Below are 20,236 nucleotides of genomic sequence, written 5' to 3' on the forward strand. Positions count from 1 at the left end.
GCTTCTCCACATTTAACTGAAGAGAAGAAAAATAGTGGATTATAGAAGTGACTCTTTGAAAGATTCATAGGACACATACGTAGCGATTATAGGGAATCATGAACCACGTCAAATAACAAGTTTGTGATATGTTTATTTTTTTTGTTTTATGTTTTTTTGTTGCTGACATTGTTTTGTGTCCTTGTTGAGATTGCAACACGGAAAAAAGGTTTAAAGTGGCAGGCACACTATTCTCCCCCTCCCCCTCTAGCAATCCAACTCACTTACATGAGACCAATGGTTGAAATACTATTCCGTGTCAAGCGGCACGGATGGTTTTTACAGTGTCGAGAGGGAGCAAAACCGGCACAGGACGCATGACAATTTCGCATGCGTCATCACGTGTGTCACGCACGCGTGTCACATGACAGAAGGTGGGTTGGCGACATCTCGGAGGCGTCGCGAGATACTTCTGGTAGCACCGGAAGCATTGGCGACACAAGATGCTCCTGTTCAAAATTAAAATTGTAATTTAATTAATTCAAACAATTCTCAACTTAAGTGTATATTTTCGAATAGCTTTCATAAACCCTAATTAAATTATCCCAATAAAATATATAAAAAATATATTTAAATTTTAAAAAAATTAAAAAATTATTAATTGATATTCTGAAAGTATTTTTCTATTTAAATTTTATTTAAAAATTTAAAAAATTTCTAATAAATCAAATTTATATTCTGATAATTTTTTAACTATTTTAAATATATATTATTTAAATTAATAATTAATTAAATGAATAAATAGTTAATTTATATAATTATTATATATAAAATAATATCTTTGTATTAATTTATATAATTATGATTATATAATTTTGACGTTGGAGAACTATGGAGTTAACCTAAATAAAATATTACAAAACCAATACTTCCATCTAATTCATGTCACTCCTTTTGATATTAGTAAAGTAACAAATCATGATATATCAATTTTAATTTGAGTTATTGATAGATCAATTTTTTTAAAGAAAATTATATTTAATTATTTTCTAACAATATTAAGTTGTTTAATAATGGAGAACTTATATAAAATCAATTATAACTTATTTTTAAATTATACATAATAAACATATTTATCTAATAATTACTATATATAAATAAAAATTATCGAAACCTTATCGGAACGACACAATATCAAAATCATATCGTTCCGATATGAAAACCTCGACACAGATCAAAATTTTAAACCTTGCATGAGACCAAAAGATTTCTGCATTGAACAACTTAGACACAAATGAAATGCATAGATTGATACCATGATTTACATTGTTTCAGGTATCATGATGAATCACAAGGGAATCATGACATTAATAATTAATTAACTATGGGAAAACCCATTAATTTAATTAATGAACACGTGGCCCATAGATCATAGTTGGAAATTTTATATTTTAAAAACTTTACAAATTTTACATCTAAGTTTCTAAACAAGGTTTGTGAAGTAAATACAAAGTTGAAGGTTTTAAAACTTGTTCATATTTGTGTAAAAATCATGTTTTAAAATACATTTTCATGAAAATTGTCTCTTTCATGATAGATATGCATTATAGAAATCTATTTGCAAAAGTTTAGAATTTTGGAGGTTTATAGATTTTTTGATGAATTTCTAAAGTTGGCAAAAAAGTACAATTTGGAAACTTATCAAACATTTAGAAAATAGTAGACTAGATCTACATTCAGTCAACTAGAGACTATGCTCAATCAATTGATACTTTGCTATCCAAATAATTTTAGAATTGCTTTTGGTATTTTTGCTTGGTATTCTATGTAGATTCGATATAAGGATTAGAAATACCTGTTACTATTAAATTTTGAGTGTTTGGACTTTGTGCAATATTCTTCCTAATATGTTTTGTAGAAGTTGAAGAGGAAGCTTAAGTGTAGGGAGAGCTTGGTTTGGTCCCTAACATACTTATACTTTTTTCATTCATGATTATAACTTAATCATTTTGTCAATTATTAAAAAGAAAGATTGTTGGTGCAATCACCCTTTACGATCAGAATTGATCAATTTTTGATGGATTGGGCTAAGAATTTAATTTAGGATTGCGGTTGTATTTAATATGTGTATTTGAGTCATACAAGACTTGGAGGGTATACACATGGAAATAACTTGGCTTGGCCAAGGTTTGCTGATGATTCAATGGTTCAAAATCCATGGAGATAAAAGAAGGATGATGTGGAGCATCTAAGAGATTAAAGGAGGAGGAGCCTAAGAGTGCGATTGACCCGAGGAAGCAAACTATTTATGTGAAGGCATAAAGGATGGCATGAGAAGACACTGGCTCAAGCACATCTAAGGTATAAGTAGCCTGATGGGTGATGAATTTAAGGTGAAAGTATAACTCTTGGTCAGTTGAATGTTGAGAGAAATTGCACCTGAGTGAGGATAAATCTCAACATAGGCAAATTCGACCTTAGAAGTAGTTGGAGGGTACTAGGCATTAGTCAATTAATGCCTAAGTCGTGGATTGAGTGACTGACAAATAGGAGTTTCTATGTGTGGTTATCTAGTGATTCTGGTCTAGTTGACTAATAGATCATATTAGTTGACTGGTGAAACCCCTTGATCTCTGAGGTAGGACTAGTTTGTGGTAACGTCTAGTCGATGAATAATGAATATCAATTGATTGGTGTAAACTAAGTCGCTTGACCAATAGACTGGAGCCAATCAGTCTCTAAATAGAATGTTTTTGTTCATGGTTGAGTTAACCATGAGTTACATGCTCATGGGATCTATAGGCTAGTGATATATTCTAGTCAGCTGTTGCTACAAAAGCTAGTATGGAAGGGCTGGTTGATTATGTAATAATAGTTAGATTTGATGATGAAAATAGTGATCTGGTTGACTAATGAAGTTTACCAATCAACCGCTACGTGTCGAACAACAACAATAAAGAAGTTGGAAGAAAGCTATAAAAAGAGGACTTGATGGAGGATTGAAGGCTAACGCTCCTAGAATCATATCAACCATCTTTAAGCCTCCTTTTACTCATTTGAGAGCATTTGTTGTGAGCTTTATTGTAAGAGGTTGTAAGAGGTTTATCCACCTCTAGAATTTGACTAGAAGGAGAAAAGTAGTGGTTGTTTAAGGGTTAGGGGTTATCCACATGAAGATTGATAGGAGACTTGGAGCCTAGGAGCCCAGGGGCTTCCAAACCATGTTACATCCTTGTGTACTGGGTTTGTTTGTCTTTATTTACACTTCTATTGCGTTTTATTGTGCCGGCCTTATTAAGTGATTACCAAGTAGTAAATTGGGTATGTTCAAAATCCACCGACTGCACCGGTCCTAACACTCATGTCCTAAAATAGGTGACAACTTTCCTAACCAGTAGGAAGCAAAACCACTAGAGAAGAATAATAATGGATGCAATCTATGTGAATAAGAAATCCTATGCATTCACACGCACACATCAATTGACCTTGAGTATTGTTCATTCCCTAGTATTTAGGGAATTCTACTGAAAAGAACTCTGAAGTGTTGGATTGTGAATGATGTAAGATGGAGATGAAGAGGCGGAGGGAGTGAATAGCAATCATATGGTTTCAAATAAAAATCAATCTACTCTTGCTATCAATCTAACAAGGTCACACAATGGAATACAAACATAAACAAACAAGTACTTACACAATTATTAATATGTTGTTTAATGTTGTTCGGTAGTTCCCTAAATAAATACCTACTCCATGAACTATGATCCATCAGTGGATCACTCCTGGAAAGAGCCACTAACTTTCTCCTTCTTGGTTAACTGCTGAAGGTGGAGAAATCTCTTACAAGAAAATATTACAAGAGGAAAGACTAAGAAGACTACAAGAGGCTTCTAATATGTTTAACCAACACTATTATGTCAACCTTCAAGCTTCCACTGAGCTCCTCTTTTATAGCCTTTGGAACCTCTTTGTTGTGAACTGATATGTTGCTAATTAGTCAATTGATTTGCACCCATTAGAGTAGTTGAGTATCTGATCATTGTGCCGCAGTGTTATCTATCATAAGCTCTTTTCTACTTTCCATTTATAGCATCAATCTACTGATCTACCATTAGTTGACTACCCAGTTGATGACTCTTCTGAATAGAAATATGATGTTCGCATGCTCCTCAACCTAATTTGACTGCCTAGTCAAATGAATCATCAATCAATTGAACTCCACATTAGTTGACTAATCCAAACTACAAATCTCAAATTGGGTTTTAGATTTTCCAATCAACTAGATGTTCCTATCAGTCAGCTCATCCACTAGTTGACTAGTTTCTAGTTTGAATCAATTGGATTCCTGACTATAATCATCCTAATCATCCTCATGTGTACAAGTTACTCATCTCTCATAGTTCACTCATGAAACTTACATTAGCAACTTAACTTCGCTCTTCACCCATCTCTCTTCCGGATGCACATGAACCCTTGACCCATCTCTGTTGGATCGGGTGAATCGGCTAGAGAGGGTGAATAGACGACCTGTAAATTGATTAGACCTTTCTCTTGCTAACTTATTTTTAGCATGGACACACACATTAATTAACAAATAAATTACACATACAAGAAAGTAAGAGACTAGAGAAATTTTACTTGATTACAACCTAAGTGGTTGTTAATCCAAGACCGTAGAAAGCTCATTAGCAAAGCCACTTCTTTGAAAAGGTTAGAGGTGGAGAAGCTATTCACAGTAGTTGAAAGTGCTAAACGAAATGCATAATTGAAAATTGGGTGCATTACTTTACAATTAGGTCTAAGGCACTATTTATAATGCACTGTCAAAATGACCGTTTTGCCAACGTGGCAATTTAGGGCGTCTCCATTGGTCAAGGATGCCTCCAATAGGATGAAGTATGTCAATATTCCACTGATCTGGTTGAATGTAGGCACCTTGATTCATCGGAGGCGCCTTAGTTTCAATGGAGGAGCCCGATGGAGGCGCCCCTATGCGGCCGATGTGGATTCCATTGCTTATCTCTGTGGCAACGACTCCAATATCATTTGAGACGTCTTAGGTTGATCTGAGGCGCCTTGGCTACTGTTCATCCAAAGCACCTCCAGTCTCATCTAAGGTGTTTCGAGTACTGTTCATCTAAATGGTCAATTTCAACATTGACCATTATTCGTTCCGCTCGCTTGGATGATGCTCCAGCTGAGCTCACCTGAATCCAACTCCGACCTTCTCTTCGAACACACTTCCTCTCATATTTTTGTCCCTCGGATGCAACGCATGCGTCCTTCTCGCTCCACCGATATACTTTTCCGTAGCTCCTCGTCCCTCGAATGCACCGAGTTCGTCAGCTCCCTTCCAATGCCACCCTTCATGTTCATTGCATCTTTCGTTCGACTTCTTGTGATTCTAAGTTCCTGCACACTTAAACACAAAGCATCAAAACACATAGGGCTTAACTTAACTCGGTTGGTCAACATCAAAACTAACCCGGAGACTTACAATCTCCCCCTTTTTGATATGCATCAACCTGAGTTAAAGTTAGGAAAAATAAATAATAAATGATTTATGTTAAAACAATTATAAACAATTAATCATAAATATTTGCAATCATAACAATAATGTTTTGCAATTAAGTCCTCCCCTTAATTTAATACTCTCTCCCTCTTATCACACCAAAAATATGAAAAAAATGAGAAATGGCTGAGAAAATATTTGAAAATTTTTCAAGGGGATTTTCATATATGATCCAAGATTATGTATTTTTATTGAAATTATTTTGCATAGAAAATAATTTTTAAAAATTAGACCTGAGGTTTGCCAAAATAATTTAAAAATTATTTTTAGTTTTCAAAAAATTCTAAATATTTTAATAAATGTCAAACAGAATCAATCTGATCATAAAAAAAAATACCAATAAAACTATTTTTCTTATGGCCAATAAAAATTCTAGCATAGAAATAGTTATTTTTGAAATCAAATACTTAAAAATAAATTTCATCATCAAAACATTTTGCTGATTTTTCTGACTATGCAAAATATAACGGATATCTATTGAAACATTAGGTTTGTAAAAAATCTATCTCTGAAAAAATTTAAATTTAAAAAAAATCAAATTTAAAAAAAATCATAGAAAATTATTTAATAGTTGAAAATTTTGAAATTTTTTCTGCTAATAGATAACATATTTTTCTATCACGGAAAAAATTTAAACAAAAACAACCAAATAGAAAGGCTATGGAAATTGATTTTTTCAATAATGTTTAATAATAAACAAATTAATTTCTAGCAAAAAAAAATCTAATAAGTCAAAATAAATTTTGGAATCCAAAACAAATTTTTACATACTGAATTTATCAAGTATTTTCATAGAATATCACATTTTGACACTTTTATAATTTCACCCCTATGATTTCTAATATACCAATTAAACCCTCCATAATATATAAGATTTCTTTTCGGAACAAAATTTGAACACATAGAATATTTTCCTAATTTTAATGTTTCTATTTATTCTTTTAGTTTTGAATTTTCATCCTTAAGTTTATTAAAATCTTCTAGTTGGCCTCAATAGTTTTTTTTAATTGATATATTTTGTCCTAATTCTACATAATGACCTACTTAGCATTTTAATAGCTTCGTATAATTTATTGGCGGGTATAGGTGGATGCTCCCCATTCATCGATGCTCTCTGTTAAGGTGTCTTTGTTGTTTGAATCTTGGTGGCTGGCCATTAGTGCTAGTTCGACATATTCTTGCATATCGGACTCAGATGACGACGATTCGCTCCATGTCGCTTTGAGGTTCTTGTGCTTGGACTTTCTTGACCCTTTGTCATTTTCTTTTCCTTTGTTTTTTAATGTTGGGTAGTTGTCCTTGATATACTCTTCTTCATCGCAGTTGTAGCACCTTACTTTTCTCTTTCTCCGAAGTAGCTTTATTGTCTGTTTCTTATCAAAATTGTTAGATTTAAAGAATTTTGAAAATTTTATTACCATGAATGTTTCTTCATTTTCATCGAGGAATGAATCTAATTCCTAGTGCTAGGTTCTGAGTCGACTTCTCCTCTTTACTTAGACCAGCACATCCTGATTCGTCTAATTCAAAGGTAAAAAAATAATTCTTCTAAATTATTTACCTCAAGATCCTTGGAGATGTAGTAGAAGTCTACTATTGATGTCTAGTCAAGGGTTCTTGGAAATGCATTTAATGCATATTATAGGGAATCCTGATTTGACACCGTTTCTTCCAAGTTGGTAAGTCTAGTGATCAGTTCCTTGAGCTTTGGGTGCAGATGAGCTATATTTTCTCCCTTTTCCATCCGGAGGTTAGTTAATTGATTTCGAAGCATATCTCGTATAAAATACGACATCAAAATAATAATTAAATAATAAGATTATTTGAGAAATAATTTTATTGGATTTTTAAAAATTTTCTGAAGATTTTTCGGAGTTCGTATGAGATAGTTTGCGGAGATAAATTAATAGGCATGGGAAAGGTCTGTTTAGAAATACCCAAAAGTAGGAGTTGATTTAGGAAAGTACTTAGGATTTGATTAAACCAAACCTAAGTTTCCTAATTAATTTATTTTCCTTTTATTTTCTTCTACCCGTGCCCTAACATTTTCCCCTTCTCCCATCTTCGCCAATTTCCCCCTTCCCGATCGCCCTCCTCCACCCAATCCTCCACCTTCCTCTCACGCCGACCTCACATCTCCTCCCCCTCTCGAATTCCTTTTCTTCTCCGACGCCGACGCCACAAGGGAACCGGTCATTGCAGCCTACTCTTTCCTTCTGCCCTAGCTTTCTCCGTTTTCTCTTCTTTTTCGTTGAGCTAGCGCCGCCGACCCCTGCTGTCTCTCTATCGCCGACACTTGTGCATTGCCCCTATCACCACCACCACAGCTCGATGGTAGTGTTGCAGGAGAGGAAGGAGCCAACGCAAGGGGGCGAGGCTACCACCAGTAAGGTCTCTACTCGTTTCCTCCTCAGCCCTAGCGTCGGTCGTCTTCTTCCTCTGCTCTAGCGTCGGCAAGCGAGCCTTCCTCCTCGATTCTTTTTACTATTGTCGCCGGTGTAGCCCTAGCCGGTACCAACAACCACTAGACCCAGCCGCCGGAGAGGGAACTGCTAGTTGGTAGGTTCGTAAGAAGCTCAGGCCATAGAGCTTCGGCAGCGGGCACCTTCAATTAGCGATTTTTCCGGCAGGTGAGGTTGTGCCCTGTGGATTTGGATTTGTGGAGTATCCGGATGTTTAATCTCAAGTTATGGTGTTTTTCTTGGTTTCCAGCGGAAGCTTCTCTTTCCGGCAGCACCCTCCTTGGCCGTGGATCAACAGAAGAAGCTGTGAGTTTGAGGTGAGGTGTAGAGAATTTGATCTTGCTGTAGATCATGGAATTATTTGTATATTGTAAATGATAGGTTCATATTTGGGAGAGTTTAAGTTGATTTAGGTATAGATTTAAACCTAAATGAATAGTGGAACGATTAGGGTTAAAGAAACTAACCCTAGTTGACCGATGGATTAAATTTAGGTAGGGTTAATGTCAACGATCGATCAAGGTTTTTCCTAATTAGGTTTGGATATTTTATTTAGTTGTTTAATTTATATGAATTTAGCTAAATAAAATATATGTATTGATTGATGCAGGACTCTGATTCGAGACGAGTGTCTCGACGTCGGATTTGGTTTGATTCGATCTTCTTTTTGAGGCGGATATCTCTTGACTTATCTTTTATGATATTGTCACTTTGATATGCATAGTAATTTATAGCTAGTAGCAATGATCATGCTTAGATTTGCCCTTGGTATGTCACTATTTGATACTTGTAGTATGTCTGTTTGTTGCTTGTTATGTATCCATATTTATATCTCTTGATTATTGCCATGTGTACCTCAGTTCCTAGAGGAAGTGACATACTAGGCTTCACCGAGTATAGGACTAGTTTTTTTTTTTTTGGATTTTATTATCTGGCGTGTGTACTTAGATCTGTGATGCCTAGGTCGTGGTATGATTTATTTTCCTGTTTGGTACATATTATGTGGAGGTGATTATGGTTAGGATTTACATGCTTAGTATCATGCACCATCTTGCATGATTGCATGCTGTGTGATTGTCGGCTCCATTATTGTTGAGCACATCACCAATTACTTGATCTGCACACACAACCACTCATGGGTTAGTGGTACATCAGGTAGGGTGTGTGCAGTTGCTCTGCCGGTGCTCCGCTGGTCCACTCATGGGTAGCGTGACACAGCGTGGTAGCACGACAGGGATCCCTTCTCTGGACTGTCTCAGGGAGATGAGAGCATTGCGCTCCCCCACTCTGTTTGGAGTAGTAGGATAGGTGTACTCCGACAACATCCTGTCCACTCGGTCACTCAGGAGCAGTGATGGCAGAGTGCACAGTTATCATAGCTCTACCCACTCGGTTTTATCATCGCGTGTGAGATGGTTGATTGGCGTTAGGGGTGACACATGTCATTTTTGCATCATATGCATTGATTGCATTTATTGTTTGTGATTGTTGCACTTTGTTTGCTGCATTTTGGTGGTTGCATATGATTGACATGCATACAGGAGACATTATATATCTGGTCTGACGACCCCCCTTACATCTGGATAGGAGGTCCTGGTGAGTACAGTTCTTCTGTTATCTTTTCAGTTTGCATTTCTTATTATTGATCAGAAGACTGTACTCCATGATTATTACTGATAGTTATATCTTACTAGGCATGCCAGCTTGATATCCGCTGAGTTCTTTGAACTCACACCGTTGAGCTATTTTTATTTCAGGTAGCAGGTAGATTTTTGGAGTCGCTTGGAGTATTCTGTTTGCCGATTCTCACGTCACATCCGAAGATATGTTTCTGGTTTTCATTTGTACTTTATTTTGTCTATGTTTTTTATTTACTTGGCAATGTAAATTTAGGTTTTGGTTTCGGAATGTTGTTATGTGGTATTTTTGTTTGATTGTTGTGTTGTGTAAGCCTAGCCAGCTAGCAGTCTTGTTTTTGGTTTGTAATGATTTTCTATCGTTTTCCGCTGTGTTTTTGTTTTAGTACAGCCGTGTGGGTTGTTTAGTATATATATAACTGCGTGGTTGTATATATTTTCCAGTCATGTGTGGCTAATGTATATTTGTGGTTGTATAAATGTTTCAGATTGCCACGTGTACAGGGGAGATGCTGCTGGATTTTTCCTCTGGCTGAGACTCTCTGGGGCGTGACATCTCGTCTTTCTAGTTTGACCTCCGAGTTGCCGTCATAAAGTTCCAAGAACTTCTCCCAGAGTTCTTTGGCAAAGTTGTAGGCACTAGAGTCGTCAATTTGGGTTGGGCCCGTCGGGTTGGCCCGCCCCGCCAAAAAATTTAAGCGGGTTGGGTTGGAATTTTATCAACCTAAGTCCGCCGTGGGCCGACCCGCCTAGGCCCGCGACCCGCGCGGGTCGGCCCGCTCGGGCTTTGGTTGGCCCGCGGGTTGAAAAACATATGTAAGTTAAGTTTTAGGCCAATTTATCATCTTTCTTTGTTATAATTTTAAAATAAAAATAGTACTTTTCATCCAACATAAGTACTCATTTGTGTTCATTTATATTTAAAATACATGTTTATGTATACATTTAATTATGGAAAAAAATTTCGAAGTAAAATGTTGAAGATATGAAATATTTTTAAATTTTTTAAAAAAATTTTGATGGGCCCGCGGGTTGGCCCGCCAAACCCGCAACCCGCCTTAGAATGGGTTGGGTTGGAAATTTCCCAACCCGCCAAGTTGGCGGGTTGGCCTGCCCCGCCAAATGGTTAACCCGCCACGGGCCGACCCGCCCCGCCACAGATTGACCCGTCTGACAGCTCTAGTAGGCACCAATCCGGTTAACTTCTTGGAGTGGTAGTATACTCAATAGATGGAACTTTGTCTTACCATTGGCCACAAAATTGGTTTGGTGCTTCTTGTTCCATTGGCGCTCTTCCTTTTCTTCTTCATTCTCATTCCGAGTGTTTCAAAATCATATTAAATTGTTAGCAATATATCAAAAACTATTTTGAAAATTACCTTCATCTATTGCTTCCAAAGATTGAACTCTCCCTCGAATTTTAATGGATGAATGCCCGATTCGGCTAGAGGGGTGAATAGACGACCTGCAAATTGATTAGACCTTTCTCTTGCTAACTTACTTTTAGTAAGGATACACATTAATTAACAAATAAATAACACATAAAAAAAAGTAAGACTCAGAAAATTTTACTTGGTTACAATCTAGGTAGTTGTGAATCCAAGACTAGGTAGTTGTTAATCTAAGACCGTGAAAAGTTCACTAGCAAAGTTCCTTCTTTGACAAGGTCGGAGACGAAAAAGCCCCTTACAACATTATTTATACAGAATTGAAAACTGAGTGTATTACTTTACAACTTAGGTCTAGGGCACTATTTATAATGCATTGGTCGAAATGACCATTTTCCTAACGTGGCAATTCGGGACACCTCTCTTGATCCATAGCACCTCCAATAGGATGAAGTTTGCCAACATTCGGCTGATCTAGCTGAATAGAGGTGCCACGATTCATCGGAGGCACCTCAGTTCCGATGAAGGCGCCTCTATTGATCCATGGCACCTCCAATAGGATGAAGTTTGCCAGCATTCGGCTGATCTAGCTGAATAGAGGTGCCACGATTCATCGGAGGCACCTCAGTTCCGATGAAGGCGCCTCTATTGATCCATGGCACCTCCAATAGGATGAAGTTTGCCAACATTCGGTTGTTCTAGCTGAATAGAGGTGCCATGATTCATCGGAGGCACCTCAGTTCTGATAAAGGTGCCTCACTGTGGTTGATGTGGACTCCTCTGTTGGACCCCGTGGTTGTTTTGATGTGATCAACCAAGTTAGGTTAGGTCCTGTTTGGTTTTTTATCCCTGTGTTTAAGTATGCAGGAGCTTAGGAGCGCAGGAAGTCGAGCGGAAGACGTAGCTAGCGAGAAGGATGACACAGGAAGGGAAGCGACGGGCTTGGTGCGTCCGAAAGACGAAAGAGCTGCGGAAGAGTACTCCGGTGGACAAGAAGAACGTGCGCGACGTTCGAGGGACGAGAAGCCGAGACGGAAGCTTGCTCGAGGAGAAGGTCGGAAATTGGGTTCGGGTGAGCCCTATTTCGGTTGGCCGAAATCAACCAAGCAATCGGAGCTTCAGAAGAAGAAGAACAAGTGAAGCTGGAAGCTATTTATACCATGCAGGTTGAAGGCGCCCTCAACAGCATTGAGGGCGCCCTCAACATTGAAGGCGTCCTCAATACCATTGAGGGCGCCCTCGACCCAGTCTACTTGACCGTTTCGAATTTGGATAATGTTTTATTCGATGCCTCGGTTGGAGGCGCCCTCAACCCCTTTGGAGGTTCCTCAAGACACGAGATAGAGTTTCCAGGAGCTATATAAAGGCCCCTGGAACTAGGAATTAAGAATTCAACTCTGTAATCAATTCCTAGCAATTCTTGAGCTCTCTAAGTGTGTAAAAGACTTCTCTGCCTTCATAGAAGGAGATATGTCATTCAACCGCCTTGGATTAACAACCTTCTTGGTTTTAACCAAGTCAATTGCTGAGTTCCTTTTCCTTCTTTTCTATTATTTTTTATTTTATTGTTGCTAATTTTTTAGTTGAAAGTATGAAGAGGGTAGTTATTATTTTGCAGGCAATTCACCCCTCCCCTATTGCCGGTCCCGCTACACCAACATCCTCTACTTATCTCCATGGTAACGACTACAATCTCTCATTCGAGGTGCCTTAGGTTGATCTGAGACGCCTTAGCTACTGTTCATCTGAGGCGTCTCCAGTCTCGTCTGAGGCCCTTCGAGTACTGTTCATCCGAATGGTCAATCTTAGCATTGACTATTCTTCGTTCCGCTCGCTTGGGTGATGCTCTGGTCGTCCGGAGTTGAGCTCACCCGAACCTAACTCTGACCTTCTCCTCGAGCATATTTCCTCCCAGCTTCTCATCCCTCGGATGCACCGCGTGCGTCATTTTCGCTCCACTGATGTACTCATCTGTAGCTCCTCATCCCTCGGATGCACCGAGTCTGTCAGCTCCCTTCCCGTGCTACCCTTCTCGTTTGCTACGTCTTTTGCTTGACTTCTTGAGATACCTAAGTTCCTACACACTTAGACACAAAGTATCAAAACACACACGAACTAACTTAACTCGGTTGATTAACATCAAAACTATCCCGGGAACTTACAATCTCCACACCTAAAGACTTGTATACGTGGAGTTGTACACTCTTGTATATCCTCTCAACATCCAACTGTCCCTTACAAAAGAAACTACGATTTCGGTCTCTCCATACATAATTGATCATAGATGACGAGACAAGATGAAGTGCCTTTATCAAAGTCCTACTCCTACGATTATACCACCCGAAGACTTGCATTGTCTGTCGATAGGTGGACATCTCCTGAGACATGTGAAGTCAATCTCTGATCCTTCACCATAGCTCCATGATGGGGGAGCACCTACGTGGTCCTGCGTCTCCATCACTCGGCCACAAAAAGTGCACAGTTTGTCCTCCAAATAATCTTGTTGATGTCTAGTGGGAAGTCAATTTTGAGCCAGCATCCTGAAAGTGATTGCATGACTAGACTAGGCTGCCTAAAGAAGTCGTAAGCCCGGGGTCACCCCATCATCTTGTACAAACCAATATGTCACTCGCCGGCGAGCAACCTCTGGTGACTCGGCAGCCGCTAATATAAGATCATGTATCCGTAACAATCTCTTGATCAGAGGGGAATCCATATTAGCTGCTTACCATGTCCAAATGTCGATGTGACTCAAGTAGGTATGATGTACCCACTTAATCTAGAGTGCATCCTCCTCTGTATATGCCATAATACCTTTGCTAAGAGAGCTGGATTCCATGCTCGGAGGTCCGGAACCCCTATCCACCTTCATCCTTCGATCTGCACATATCTGCCCATGATACTAGAGGATGCCTGGGCGTCCATATGAAAGACCGGCAAATACTATAGATGCGATCAATGATACCCGTGTTTTTCTTTACCCCATAGACACATCTAATCACTTTTGGATGAACCCTTCATGATCATACATCAAGATAAAAGACATTGCATTCGTCAACATTCATCACGATAAAACAAAAAACCTAGGATTTTCTTCCAAACTAGCTTTCTCACTGTTTTCTCTTGATCACGTTTGGTTCTTTACCACCGCGCATCTTTTCTCTCCAGATAATCTGCTTTGTGAGTATTTTTGTACTCAACACCCAGTCTAGTGGACGATATTCTTTTATTACTTGACCCTGTGCACTTGCGGTACAACCACATCACACAATGAGAGATACCCCCCTCGATGATGGTATATTTTTTTATTATTATTATTAATATTATTATTATTATAAATCTAATACTTAACATATCAAATCACAATAGGCAGATCTAATTTAAACTTTTGTCAAAACATCAAGACCTAAGGTTGCACAGGATCCACTCGGGCATGATTATGCCAACACAAAGGCCTCTCTTTACATTTTGGGCCTCCCATCACTACTATAAATAGATCCCTTCCATGTTGTTCAAATCACTCTAACTCATGCTGCAATATCTTCTCTTGAGCTCTTCTCATCCTCTACTCTTTAAGAATTCTACAACTTTGAAAATTCTTCTAGACTCAAAATTTAACTTGCTACTATTTTGAGTTGAAGGTTTTTGCATTTTAGAAGATGATTGGCGATAAATTGTAAGCACCAATGCAAGATAATATCATCTTTATAGAGAAATAATCCAACCCTTACATCAAACTTGATAAATAAATTTTATCTAAATGATAAGCCTATCCAAAAGGGTGTAACGACCCCTAAGAGGTGACTCGAAAGCCGATAATATTAAGTCGGTGAAGTATGATATCCAAAGAGTTGCATCTATTATGATGACTCTCTATCTACATCATATTGACGCACGACTAGTTCTAGCCAATGAGTTGATTGAACAAACCAAAACTTGTTGGATCAACTTATCATCATATTTCTTGCACACTACATTGTGCCTTATGTGCAGTGTAAACCTTATTTACCACGTCTCCATTTTTACCACATTTGCATTATGTGATTATGTGGTCATGGGAAGTAGCCTCTACAGACTCCCCCTTGATTAAGAGGCTACCACTAATACAACACCGAATTCTTTCAGATGCAGGCTCATCGGCTGCTGTTGGACAAAGATTGGCATGTTGATTTGCACAAGACAGGTGGAATGACTCAGACATATGACTTCTTTAGACATCCTAGTTCAAAGAAGGTATGGACACAAACGGTGTGGAAGACTTACTTGCAGCCTAGTCACTCTACCACTTGTTGGATGCTATCCTTGGGGTGTCTTTGCACCAAAGACAGGCAGGAGTACTTAGAGGATAGGCAGTGCACATTTTGTCGAGAGGCAAGAGCATTTGTTTTTTGAATGCCCCCTATATTGCTGAGTTATGGGGGAGGGTTAGAGACTGGTTTCATATACGGCAAGAGATGTCCACTTTCAGACGGGTTCTAAGGATGTTTGGGAGATGTTACTGTGGGAATAGGGTATTAACAAAGGCTCGACATTTGGCTTTGTCTTCATTAATACACTATGTATGGAGAGCTAGAAATAAATATATCTCTGAGGATGAGCAAATGAATGTTGAGCGGATATTCAGGAGTATAAGTATACATATATACAAGTCTTTAGAGGTGTACTCTGATATGAAATTCTGTCAGACATAAGTATCCGCTATAGATCATTTTCTGTACTCTTGACCTATGATATAATATTTTTCTTATCCAAAAAGATTACGTGTCATGTGAGAATTCACAATGTGCCTTGCATACGATGACTCCACTAACTCTACTTATTTCCTAGGCATAGGCATAACTTTGTAAGTATGTATAATATCCCAATCTCCCTCGAAAAGTTATACTTGAATTAATCCCTACATTAACTTCCTGAAATCTCCAAGAGGTTCTTCTTCTTACCCTATTTATATAAAATATTTTTATTTTGTATGCTTCCAATGAGATGTCAGAGTTCATCATGGTTGTACATGTTTGTTACGGTTGATTGGTCTGGTCCCACATAATCTATATAGGTTTTGTTTTAAAGTAAAACCTAAAATCTCGTGTCATAGGAACCTCACGAGTTAGGCCTTTATATAGAAAAGAAGATATATATCAAAAGACACAAATACCCTTTTACTTATTCTAACACTCCCCCTCAAACTTGAGAATATAGATCATATATACCAAGCTTGTTACATATGTAGTCAATCCGGGGACCTCTAAGTGATTTAGTGAATATATCTGCTAGCTGATCATTTGAGTTGACAAAACTAGTAGATATTTCTCCAGATATGACTTTCTCTCTGACAAAGTGACAGTCAACTTCAATATGCTTTGTTCTCTCATGGAAGACTGGATTTGAGGCAATATGCATAGCAGCTTGGTTGTCACATATGAGTGACATTTGTGTAACCTCTCCAAACCTTAGTTCCTGAAGCAACTGTTTTAACCATATAAGTTCTTGACTAGCAATAGTCATAGCTCGATATTCTGCCTCTGCACTGGATCTTGCCATAACATTTTGTTTTTTGCTTTTCCAAGAGATAAGGTTACCTCCGACAAATATACAAAATCCAGAAGTGGACCTTCTATCAGAGGGAGATCCTGCCCAATCTGCATCAGAATATCCTACGACTTTAGTATATCCTTTGTATTCATATAAAAGACCCTTTCCTGATGCTCCCCTGATATATCGAACAATGCGAGTCACTGCATCCCAATGTTCTTTGCATGGAGAGCTAAGAAACTGACTTACTACACTCACTGCAAATGAGATATCCGGACAAGTGACAGTAAGGTAGCTTAGTTTCCCTACCAATCGCCTGTACCGTTCAGGATCTGAAAGAGGCTCCCCCTGATTTGGTAGGAGCTTGACATTAGGATCCATGGGATTGTCGACTGTCTTTGAGTTTAACATTCCTGTTTCTTCCAGAATATCCATTGCATACTTCCTTTGGGATATAATGATCCCATCTTTAGACTGCGCCACTTCTATCCCTAGAAAATATTTGAGTTTGCCGAGATCTTTTGTCTGGAAATGTTTGAAAAGATGTTGTTTTACTTGTGAAATTCCAAGATGATCATTACCTGTGATGATAATATCATCAACATAAACCACTACATAGATGCAACCAGTAGATGAGTGGCGATAAAAAACAGAATGATCAGCCTCGCTTCGAGTCATGCCAAACTGTTGAATTATGGTACTAAATCTACTGAACCATGCTCTGGGTGACTGCTTGAGACCATATAAAGATTTCCGCAAGCGACATACAAGACCAGAAGACTCCCCCTGAGCAACAAAACACGGAGGTTGCTCCATGTAGACTTCCTCGAGCAGGTCACCATGTAAGAATGCATTTTTGATGTCCAACTGATAAAGGGGCCAATGGCGTATTGCAGCAATAGACAGAAAAAGACGCACAGAAGACATCTTGACAACAGGAGAAAAGGTGTCGCCATAATCCAATCCAAATACCTGAGTATAGCCTTTAGCGACAAGACGAGCCTTAAGCCGATCAACCGTGCCGTCTACACCAACTTTCACCGTAAACACCTATCGACAACCAACCACTGACTTCCCAGGAGGTAGAGGAACGAGGTCCCAAGTCCCACTGCTCTGTAGGGCACTCATTTCATCAAGCATAGCTTGTTTCCATCCTGGATGGGCAAAGGCATCACCTGCAGTCTTTGGAAGAGAAACAGACGACAAGGAAGAAAGACAAGAATAATAGGAAGGAGAAAGACGATGATAACTCAAAGAAACATAATGAGGAGAAGGATTATGAGTGGAACGCATACCTTTTCGAAGTGCAATGGGAATATCAGATTCAGGAGACAGGACCAGAGGAAGATGTGAAGGACTTGGCTCCACAGATGTGCCCACAGCAGTGTCAGTGTTGGTCGGTGGCAAAGCAGAACGAGGACGGCGCTGATAAACCTGCAAAGGAGGAGACGAGGCAGGAGATGATGGAGGCGCCTCCGGAGGATAAAAGATAGTCATTGGTGCAGGTGGAGAGGGAGAAACCTCGGCCTGTGAAGCGGAAGGACCAAAAAAAGAAACCGACTCAAAGAATGTGACGTCAGCAGAGATGAAGTACCGACGAAGAGTAGGGGAATAACACTTGTACCCTTTCTGAGACCACGGGTACCCAAGGAAGACACACTTATGAGACCGAGGAGATAGTTTGTCAATGCCGGGATCAAGAGCATGAACAAAACAAATAGAACCAAAGACCCGAGGTGGTAGAGGATGAAGGGACTGATGTGGATAAAGTACCTGATGAGGTATTTTACCCTGGAGAGTGAATGAAGGCATGCGATTGATGAGATAACACGCAGTAAGTACGGCATCACCCCAAAACTGATGAGGGACATGAGAATGGAGAAGAAGAGTCCGAGTGGTTTCAAGGAGATGACGATTCTTGCGTTCTGCAACCCCATTCTGTTGAGGGGTATGAGGGCAAGACGTGCGATGCAGCACACTATAAGATGTCAAGAAGGTACGAAACTGAGTAGACAAATACTCGCGTGCATTATCACTTTGCAAAGTTCGAAGGGAAGTACCAAATTGAGTTTTTATTTCAAGGAAAAATGATTCAAAAATAGAAAACAACTCTGAACGATCCTTCATTAGATATAACCATGTACAACGGGAAAAATCGTCTATAAAAGTAACAAAATATCTTGACCCATTGTAGAAGAAACACGACTCGGACCCCAAACATCAGAATGAACCAAAGAAAAAGGAGACATAGCCCGACTCTCAATACGAGGAGAAAAAGAACTACGAACATGCTTACCTAATTGACACGACGCACAAGATAAAGACTCTAAGTGAGAAAGACTAGGATGTAACTGTTTCAACTTATGAAGACCTGGATGTCCCAACTGAGCATGAATAAGAAGTGGAGATGCCGCCGCCGAACCAACAAAAGAGGGTTGGTGAAGTCGATATAGGCCATGAGATTCACATCCGAAGCCAATCATCCTCCCCGTACTCCGGTCCTGTAAGGAAACGGACGTGTTAGTAAAAGAAATGACACAATCAAGAGATCGAGTAAGTTGACTTATTGATAATAAATTAAAAGGAGCGCCGGGAACATAAAGAACATTATGAACTGAAAGAGATGAAGAAGGATGAACAATATCAATACCCTGGGATTGAGTTTGGGAACCATTGGCCATGGTGACCATTGGTAAATTACCAGAAGTAGTGAGAGAGGAAAAAAGGGATTTATTACCAGTGATATGATCGGTGGCCCCAGAATCAAGAACCCAAAGACTCGAAGAACGAGATATGCCAGCAAAAGAAGTACCAGCGTCTGCAATGGTAGCAGTGGAGCCCGAAGCCTGTCGATCCTCAAACCATTTCAGAAAGTCAGTATAGGAAGGTGTTGAAGTCGAATCAGGTGTTAACTGTGAAGTGGAAGCTGAAGGAGCAGAACTCTGAACAATCTGAGCAGCACGAGAAGGACGACCATGTAGACTCCAGCATTTATCAACCGTGTGTCCCGGTCGGTGGCAATGATCACACCAAGGGCGTCCTTTGCCACCCTTGCGAGGTGGAGGTCCTTTGTGTCGAGAGACTAAAGCTGACAAGTCAACGGGAACAGAAGAAGGCATCGTCAAGACTTTGGCCGGGACACGGAGAAGAGTCGCCCAGGTATTTTCCATGGTAGCTTCTGTGGGGCTGCCCAGGATCTGGTCACGGACATGAGAATAATTTATGGGCAGACCATATAAAGCCAAAGACATAAAAAATTTCTTCCGATTTTCAAGCTCTTCAACAGGATCAGCCGCAGGTGGGAGCAGTTCACAGAGAAGGCTAGAAACTGAACCCAGATAATTTGACATTGAATCCTTAATCTGATTGGCGCTGAGGATAGTCATGAGATCTTCACAAACTTGATAGAGCCGTCGAGAGGTGTTTGTAAAGAGTTGTTGAGCTTGTGTCCAAACAGCTTTACAGGTTTTGTGAGTACGGAACACATTCCTAAGAGATGAATGGATGGTGGCTCGGATAATACAACACAACTGAGCGTCAACCTTCTTCCACAGAGGACGATCGGCGTCTTGAACATCTTCTTCAGTTTGAGTGAGATGTGTCTCATATCCCTGTCCAACAAGCCAAAGTTCAATGTGAGATGCCCAGGAGATATAATGTTTACCATCCAAC

The 20,236-nt window shown here is 39.3% G+C and overlaps 1 protein-coding gene across 3 annotated transcripts in view; it reads right to left on the reverse strand.

Annotated features, from left to right (window-relative positions):
• LOC121985297 (putative ABC transporter C family member 15) overlaps nt 1–20,236 on the reverse strand; it is a 54,268-nt gene that overhangs the window by 4,173 nt on the left and 29,859 nt on the right. The gene's annotated exons all lie outside the window — the stretch shown is intronic.

This window comes from Zingiber officinale, chromosome 5B (assembly GCF_018446385.1).
Source record: "Zingiber officinale cultivar Zhangliang chromosome 5B, Zo_v1.1, whole genome shotgun sequence".
Classification (NCBI taxonomy): Eukaryota; Viridiplantae; Streptophyta; class Magnoliopsida; order Zingiberales; family Zingiberaceae; genus Zingiber; species Zingiber officinale.